This window comes from Montipora foliosa, chromosome 9, assembly GCF_036669935.1.
Source record: "Montipora foliosa isolate CH-2021 chromosome 9, ASM3666993v2, whole genome shotgun sequence".
Classification (NCBI taxonomy): Eukaryota; Metazoa; Cnidaria; class Anthozoa; order Scleractinia; family Acroporidae; genus Montipora; species Montipora foliosa.
In genome coordinates, this window is record NC_090877.1 from 42408943 (window position 1) to 42418942 (window position 10000).

Sequence of the window (10000 nt, forward strand, 5' to 3'; positions counted from 1 at the left end):
ATTATGATTCCCTCGTGTCTTTATTTTGCTCAGCTAGGGCACTGAGTTACGAATGTGGGTTGAGAATGTCCACCAGGCGTTTCGTTACATTGGTCATCCACTAGTGGTTTATATTTTTTCGAACTGATGCGAGTGCTAGTGGCTGGGGCATTACCAGTGCAACTAATGTTTCTGGCACTGTCGGGAGCAGGAATCGCTGCACAGTAACTCTAATTCCCACATTTTTGGGTAGGATAGAGGCCGACCAGGCCAAGGGCACCCTAGTGGTGCCGGCATGGGCCACTCAGGCTTCGTACATTCGAGTACAACCAATGATGGGTCAGCGGTCTTTGTTCTGGACTCCAGGCACCCAGCAGCTGGTACCGGTCCACCCGTCTGCCAATAGCGCACAAACAGTGCAAAATCACCTCGAGCTGATTGTATGGCCCATTATCTGGGTTCTCTATCAGAAGTGACGCTTTTCTGAGTACGTTACCGAGGTGTCTCACTACTTAGAGACAGTGCAGCGTTTATCCTTTGAAATGGGCTGTATTCTCTAGTCAGAGGAAGTTCCCTTCACTCTCCCCGAGTCGTCACCTATTGTCATTAATGTGCCAACCGGAGCCTCATTGGCGGCCGATCGAAACAAAGCGTGTTTTGCTCCCGCGGTTGGCACATTTGAATAACAATTGCAATGTTTGTAAACAGATAATTTCCCTATACCGAGTTCCCTTCTATGCCATTCGGCACTGATCACTGCTAGATCAGCTTTGTCTGGTTTAATTAGCGCTGAGAATACCTTAGTTAGCCAACATCCAGTTGTTCATCGTTTCTTTGTGAGTAAGCCACCCTTAAATGGGAAATTATTATGGTATTTAGGATGTGCAGCAAGGGCTGCAATTTGGGAGACTCGCACTGGCCTTAAAAGGAACTCTCGTTAATACTAGCCATGTCGTTAGCGTTAGCAACAATTCTTTGCGACAACATAACATGAGCGATAGTTACCTGGAAAAGTCTCAAGATGAGTGTTTGTTTGCTTCATGCGATTCTGAAATCGTGGACCCCTGCCGATGTTTTGCTATTCTACAGCAAAACATCAGCAGGAGACCGCACTTTTTGTTGAGGTAAATTGTCATCAACTTTTACCTCCGTCACCGAGAGAAGTGTGAAAAATCAGATTCCTGGAATTCTCTTATGTCATCGAAACCTAGATATTGTCACGTTTGGTGAAGAAACACAGCGTAAAACGTCTTCTTAGCGCTGGCTAAACCCCTGAACAATCCATGGCATATTTGATCGAAGAAATGCGTAAAGGCTTTACTTTCAATTTCGCTAGATTGTGATAATAGCTAACGCAAACAGCCAGAAAAACTCACAGTTCTTTGTGAAGTTGGTTTTCAACATAAAACGATAAGATACAAAAAACATAAATGCAGAAACTGCGACAATTGAACTACTTACAACACTTTAGAAAATTTGCAAACAGCGGATATTCAACTGGAATGATATTAATCAGAAACATGAAAGAAAAACCCAAACGGCCCGCGTAATGCTACACGACACCGCTCGCAATAAATTAAAACTGCTGAGGAGACGCGTGGAAGAATGAAACTCACACAAGTTATACATCTGCACACTCAACAGCAAACTCGACAAATCGTAAAAAATCACCTTCCAAATTGGCCCATGCACTAAATTTCCGGTACATTCAAATACATAAGATAGCTAAAATTGACGAATTTGTCTTAAATAGTTCACAAGGCAAAGCTATGTAAGTGTTATCACTTTTTTGTCAAAGTGACTGCTATGCGGTTTCGGCTCCAAGCCTACACACCAAAGTTCAACCCAAAAACAGACACGGAGCGAGAACTAAGAAATTGCTTCGAGGATATGTTGTTAATTACGAGGGCCCTCGAAAACCACTTTGAGTCAAGGCATCCTGGACATGAGGCACCTAAAATTATTCAGTTCTCTCTTGGGGGTAAACAAGCTCCTCAAGTGCATCTTCGACTTCTAAAAGACCGTGCAAGGCACGAAAGATACATGGTATGGTTAACAGAATTGGTGGAATGCAATAACTCTGCACACAATCCCTGTGTTCCTGGTAAGTATTTTCATTAACGAACGAAATGATAAAAGAAATGAATCACATATAGAACAACTGCGAGGATCGTAGCTTCACTACATCTTAGCTTCATGGCTTCACTTTACTTTCATTACGAGTACTACCATTTAAAAATAAAATCTCCGTTTAAAGAAGCAAATTAAGCGGTTCGAACGTCCTGCTTTTCCTGTGCTTACTATTTGTTACGTCATCAAATGATTTCTTTGTGCTCTTTGTTTAAGGCTATTATATGCTTATGATTGTGCTCGTGTCGGTGAAAACCAGGCTTAAACAATCACCAGACATTAAATAAGCGTTCTCATACATCAAAGCATCAACAGCAAGACCTTCGAAACGCGTAAGAGCGACAGGGTAGTTTTGTCTTTCGACGAGCAAGGTAATTGACCAATATTGACCACGCGAGTGGTGTAAAGTAACGAGTTTCAGGTCGCGCTATTTACAGAAGGACTCAAGCAAAAAGTGTTTTTAAAATTTTTTACCACGTAGGTTACCCACGCAGCTCGAACACGGGCAAGAATGCTCGAGGGCTGCCGTTCAAAACCAAAGAAACAAACAAAAAAATCAAAGTTTTGCGACTTCTTGAAGTTTTATTTTTATATAATACTTAGCTTAATGTTACATTGTATTTTTTTTCTGAAGCAAAATGGTGCCACTTTACATTCACAAATGTTGAACTGGGGTTTTTTCAGTCACCTGTATAGGAAGTGCCCACCTCAACACAGTGAAAGAGAGCAAGCAATGGAGACTGCCCATGTGGAAGCAGAAAGCACTCCGCCTATCATTTAAGACCTACAACTTAGAAGATGCCCAACGTGCACTGCGAACAATTGACTGTAGGTCTTTGCTTATCCAAATCCTTCAATGGCACTACAGAAATAAGCACAAGCAAACGCCAGTTGTTAGGTCGTGCTGCGCTGGAAGCCGCAAAGAGCAAGACAACAGCAAAGCTGCCCACTCTTCGCTCTCAAGTTGACATTAGCACTGGACAGGGGAGAGCAACTAGAGAGTGTGAACTTATTTGGTGTCCAGTATTTGACAGTTCCACCAGTGGTATGCTAGCATTACGAATGTTTGTCGGAAAAGTCCATTTTTAAAATCATTCACTGGAGAAAACTGTAGCTTTATTACATTCGATGCAAGTAACTTTCTTAACGAAATGTAAAATTGACAGTCACCTTCCATCACATCAAGTTCATCGTTGTATTTCTAATGTAGAGAATTTAGAAAGCAATAAGCTTCACAAAGCTATGCATTTCGGGATAAACAACCCAAAAGGAGAGTTTGTTGTTAGTTAGAGACTGAAATTATTGGTTGTGAGGTTCCCTACAGTAATTTTTGTTTCTCTAAGTTTTGAAACACCTGGAGAGAAAACTCTCACAGAGCTGTAGGCTAAAAAGACCGTCTGCTTCCCTGCTGTCGTGCTGAAAGAGAACTAAAAAGAAATCAGTTACTTGGAATTTTAGAAGTCTTCTTCATTGCTCACAGATAATTTTGTATCACGTTTTCAACTGAAACGCAAGAGGAGAAACTCTCTGAGTTGCAAACTAAAAGACCAAGTTTCTCTGTTTCAGGGTTCAAGCAAACTTGAAAGTACATTATATTAGTCTTATATTTGTTTTATTTCCCCTCGAAACACCTGGCGAGAAACTCTCACAGAGCTGCAGCCTAAGGAGACCAAGTTGCTCTGTTGTTTCAGGGTCCAAGCATATTTGAAATTACATTACATTAGCCTTGTATTTTTCTTATTTCCACTGAAACACCTGGAGAGAAACTCTCACAGAGCTGCAGCCTAAAGAGACCAAGCTTCTCTGTTGTTTCAGGGTCCAAGCAAAATTGAGAGTACATTGCATTAGTCTTATCTTTGTTTTATTTCCACTGAAACACTTGGAGAGAAACTCTCACAGAGCTGCAGCCTAAAGAGACCAAGCTTCCCTGTTGTTTCAGGGTCCAAGCAAAATTGAAAGTACCGGTACATTATATTAGTCTTATATTTGTTTTATTTCCACTGAAACACCTGGAGAGAAACTCTCACAGAGCTGCAGCCTAAAGAGACCAAGCTTCTCTGTTGTTTCAGGGTCCAAGCAAAATTGATAGTACATTGCATTAGTCTTATCTTTGTTTTATTTCCACTGAAACACCTGGAGAGAAACTCTCACAGAGCTGCAGCCTAAAGAGACCAAGCCTCTCTGTTGTCTCAGAAGGAACAAACCTAACAACATATAAATACATGTACTTCAAACAGATGGCTTGGAGAAATTCAGTTCTAGAAAGATAATGTTCTTGTTGTAAACTAAGCTTTTGCATTAAGAAACATACCTACTGGGGGGCGGGGGCACACTCTGCAGACTGAGACAGCAGTGTTACCTCTGTTGTTACAGGCCCTGTTGGGGACCTGCATTGTTGTGTTTATACACCCCACACACATTTACAATAATAAAATTATCACATGTGGATATTCATGAGTTAATCAAATAAATTAATAAATAATATAATTTTTATAGCTTATAACTTGTTAGGTGAAAATTAGAACAGGTAACAGTAATTATTATTCTGATGTGTCCAAAATGTTGAATAACTGTTTTACCTATGCAGTATCTGTATAGGTGCAACTGAATCTCTAAAATTAAACTTCACATTGCTTTAGTTACAAATTGTATTCAGGACTTACTGTTTCTGTGTTAGGATTTTGTTCCTAATGAGCACCAGGAAAAAAAAAACAGTTTCTCAAAGAGTTGCAGCCTAAATAGACCAAGCTCCTCTGCTGCTCTGGGAAGAACAAACAGTCACTGAAAGTGAAATAAAAATAATGAGGTCAACACACGGTGTTGTTGCACAAATGATCATAATGCTGCAATATCACCAAACCACGTTGAAGACAACCATTTAATTATTGGAATCATTACATGTGAATATTGTGAATATTGCCATTCGAACTGGAGCATGGCAATGGATGCTCCTTTGGAAAGAATGTCTCTTGCCTGCATGCAGGTGTACACTGTAAGGAATTTTAAATCAATAAAATACCATTTCTGGTTCATTCATCCTCATGAACTGAATGAATCAAGAAGATCTCCTAATTACCATGATATGTCATATGGTAGAAAAAAATTAAAGTTATAATCTGCCTCATAATAACTTGCTAATAAGACAAGTTTCATTGGAATTCCTGTGCCTTATGCATTTGACCAGGAAAGAAAAACTTTATCTTGTGTCATACCTGCAAGAGGTCGCCCATCAAGTTTAAGGTTGAACTCACACACTCCTGATTCAGGAATATTTTGATGCAAACGGCTTTGTCGTATTTGCCAGATCAAAGAAATGTTCAGGGTGATCCCATAGCCTGGAAGTTCTGCAGCAAGGGGCTCCAGCTTGAAGAGGTTTCTTGTAACAGAAAAGACAAGCTCTTTCTGGGCTCTCATCTAATTGGTGGTTAGGTGGAGTGCCATATCAGTAGATTCCAATGTTCAGAAAATTCATACATGTTCTGTATCGCTTTCCTTGCACCTTCCTTTTGGGCGACGGTGTTTAATTAAGGCAGTCGATATTACATATTTGATGTAATCTTTTCTGCCTTGCTCGCAGTAAAGGAAGCCATAACCAAAGGCCTTTCCCAGAAGAGTTCCGACTGAATTAAGCCGGTCCTGAACCTCATCCACGCATTTCTTCCTCTCAAACATGATGAGCTGCATGATGAGCCATTCTTTGATGGAGGAGTATCGGGCACATTGGCGGGAAAGCGATTACTTCCCGCCAATTCTTCGATCGGAAGGGCACTGATCACGTCTTTGATGGCTTTAAATTAGATTGAGAACAATACTTTCTTATCATTTTGAGTACTCTTCCTTAATGTTCTGACCACAATCCCGAAAATTGTCGACACAATGACCATGTCCTTCTTCCAAGTCGACCCAAACAAACTCGGAAGCCCTCGAGCGCCATTGTAATCGACCAACTCGTAGATGGAAACTTCCATCACCTCATCTTTAAGCAGGGCCCCTGCACTGAAATCTCGCGGCCTTCTAAACCACTCACTCGATACAGCATACCAGTGTTTCGACAGGCAAAGGGAAGACCCGAAAAGTCGACTGAGCCGAAGAGAATACGGCGGTGAATGATCGTTTGCCGCCATGCTCTCAGGCCAAATCTTTGAATTTCGCGAGAAGGTATCGTGTTTATAATAATATTAACTACTTTAACACGTCATTCCCCTTTTTTGTTCAAGATAGCTGCTTTCCATCTGGGGTTAAAGCAGTGACAACTGCATTACCGCAAATTACCTGGTAATGACAGATGTTTTAATGTTATTAGCAACCAAGACCGGAAATTAGATACCATGCCCTGCTGGGAATTTCAGAATCGCATGAAGCTCGTCATGTAGCAATGCTAACACTGTTAGAAGCATTTGGAGCTTTAGCGTAACTTAGTTGATTGATTGTTTAGAAGTATTTGGTAATCTAGAATTAAGCCTGGACATAAGTGAAAGAGTACTAACCAAAGATGTCTGACATGCCCACCTTTCCCTCCTTGTGCTTGTCTCGAGATCTCAGGCCTCGGTTACTCCTCTTTATGGAATTGCCTTCTGTGTTTAAATGTTCCTTTACTATGAGGAGGAGGATTTGAAACAATGCTTGTGACGTCACTCTCGGCAGACTACGTTCGTTCTTCATGTCAGACACCTTCGGTTACTACTCTTTGTGAAATAGAATTCAAGTCAAACTTCAACTAACAGTAAGTCTCGTTTAACTTTCCAATTAAATATGTTGATTAACGTTGTTCAATGACAGACATTTCCTTAATTGACTTGATATTATTTCCTTTCATCGCTCTCAGACATATTACCCTTTTCAACAAGTAATGTAGGTATGAAGTAATGTAATAAAATAACTTAATTAAAATTACGAGATAAAATAAATTCTTGTCAATTTAATTCATAGATTTCTCAGGAGAAAAGTGATTTGGCAAATGTTTGAAATCAAGCTAATTTGTTTCTCTACTATAAAGAACCTTAACTCGCTGCAGCTACAAATATACAATTAAAGCGATAAAAAGGAAGCTGTTTTTACTTATCTCTTAGACGTAGAACAAATCGTAAAGGAAACTCTAAGCACGATGACATGATCAGGAACAGGGGAATTAAATTCCTCAACCCTGTATCACGTTGCACTTTACAACTTGTAGAGTCCAAATTTACGTCTAGCCAACTACGTTACATGTACAGATGTCAGTGATTTTCAGGGATTTATATAAGTGGTTGAGGTTGAGCGAGGCTACCTCTCGAAGCTTTGCTCATCAGCTTATAAAAGTATCCAAGAACTGTAATTCAAATACTGTTCGTGATGTTCCTGTCTTTCTCTTTCCTCTTCTTCAAGATAACATCTTTTTTTCATCTACTGTTGTCGACTTTCCAACTAAATTATCTTCTTCACGGGAGGTTTCGAACGCTGAAAATACTCTGAATCAGAAGATGTTTAATCTAAAAATTGTGCGTATCCCAAAATTATTCCCGTTTTTCTTCTATAAAAGGGGAAATAGTTCCCTGTGCTCGTTAGTGACGAGAAGAATCTGAGAAGAAAAGGAGACACGAAGAATACAATTTTTCTAAGGGAACAATTTAGGATCAGCTTCTAAAGTGAAGAAATACGTCTGTTCGTCGTCATGGATGTAAGTATTGGGCTCTTTTAACTAAGTGAAATCTCACCCATTTCAACAGGGTGTAATAGGAATTAATGGTGCGCCAAGCACTTAAGTAAAAAGGTTGGTTCAAAATATTAACCCTTACACTTTACCCTTTACCCTTGCAAAACCACTGCTGCGCTAGATGCAAATTCAACGCCCTTCAACGAGACCACACTGTCTTTTCCACAATAAATCAAATGTAACGACGTTGTGGTGAATTTACGCCAGAATATGAACGAATTGATGTCCACAATTGAGAGAATGAGAAAGTTGTCATCCCACCAAAAGACTAATTAGTTTATGGCTGCAAAAATCAAGTGAACTCTATACCCTTCCTTTCGCTTCCTAGTTCGTTTTATATTAACCAGTGCTAGAAATTGAAAAACGTTCCAGGTTTTCCCTGTTTCAAAGACCTTCCAACTAAACCCGTGAATTAGGTAGCCGTTGTAAATCCTTGGTTGCCCATTAGGAAACCCCCTACATCACATGGTGATGGAGCCTGAGCATTCCATAGTTCTTTTAGTTTTAGCATTTTCGATCTCCCTCGCCTACATGTTTGTGATATTGCCTCTTGCATTTTCCTATCTGAGAGTGTTTTGTAAAGCCACAGATACTCACAAACACGGGAAAATGCTCGGTTGCGACAATTTAGTTACAGTTTAGTTACAGTTACAGTTATCGGATATTGACAAGTGAGTCGGGTGCTGCTTAATTAATATGCAATTCATGTTCTATTTTTGGTTGGGTTGTCCGTTACTTTTTTCCACGGGCAACCAGGCTTTTCATTTTACCAAAAACCGGTTGCCTAGTGAACTTTTTGGTGGTCTGGGACGACTAGACCACCGCTAATTTCAAGCAATGTTGATTAACGTTTTTTCGTGTTGCATTTCTTCAACAGATTGCCAAAACTATACTTGTTCTTTTAAGCTTTTCAAGCTTGTGTACTTCCCAAACTGATACAATGGGACTTTTGGAAATGTCATTTCAACAAGAGGAAAATAAAAGCCAGGGGGTTTTCGTTGCAGGTGATCCAGAAACATTCTTGGATAAACCATTTGCGCGCAATCGCACAACCAGGCAAGCTAATCATTGGTGCGTCAAGTCGATTGAGAGGACATGGGATAAGTGTAGAAACAAATTTGTCGATAGGTTCAAGTGTTATACTGAACATGTGTCTTGTCTCAAGCCGAATGGTATGTTTGTCAAACCTTCTTGTCAAACAGTGTACGGTTTCCGAGAGGCCAAGTACTTTACTGTTACTAAGTGCAAAAGTTTACCGATAGATTGCAAGTGTGCCGCATAAATTATTATCACCATTGTCTTTTAAATATATTTATTGAAAGTTGTATCTGTTAAGTCATTTTAAAATGGTTGACATTATCTATTTATGTTTTAGTCGGCGATTGAAATGTAAATTTCATTTTTTTTCAAGTTTTGTTTAAAGTGCCCCTGTGACCAAAAAATCAACTAATATTTTTCTTTGGATTTCAAAACTATGTTAACAAAACATTAAGTGACCCACGTTTTAAGCCTTGATTTCAAAAAGACACCTCTTTATTTTAACTGTAATTTTCTTATTTAATGGTCCGCCATTACTAACATAATGTTATTGAGAGAGCTGGATCGAGGAGAAAATGACGTCAAAGGCTCACTAGTTTAAGAATGCAATACGTGTGTTCGCCGCAGAATTAATATGCAGCACGATGGTTTTGGGCTTTCAGACTTTTAAACTCACGCTTTGCATATATAATAAGCTGCGTTCACACGCTGAAATTTTAAGCTAGTGAGCCTCTGACGTCACTTTTCCCTGGATCCAACCGTCTGAGGTCCAATCAGTCAGTTTTGAACGTGAGTAATGGTGGACCGTGAAATCCAAAACTTACACTCAAAGTAAACGGCCTTTGGATAAAAATCAAAGCTCAAAATTTTGCCAGTCAGGTGTTAAGCAAACACACTTTCAAAATCTGAAGGAAAAAAGGAAGTGGTTTTTTTGATCACAGGGGCACTTTAAATCGACAAGCAACTAAGATTTCAAGAGGACAATACAGGACGGTACAGCTGGTCTGTATACTAAAGTGACATGTAAAACAACTAATTATATAGTAGTTATATTTAATAAAGAAAAATAAACCCCAAAATCTAGTTGTTGGTAGTACGAGGCATCTCTTGTTGTTCAACAATTCGAGGATGGATCTAATATTTAGTTTTTACACAGCCAGC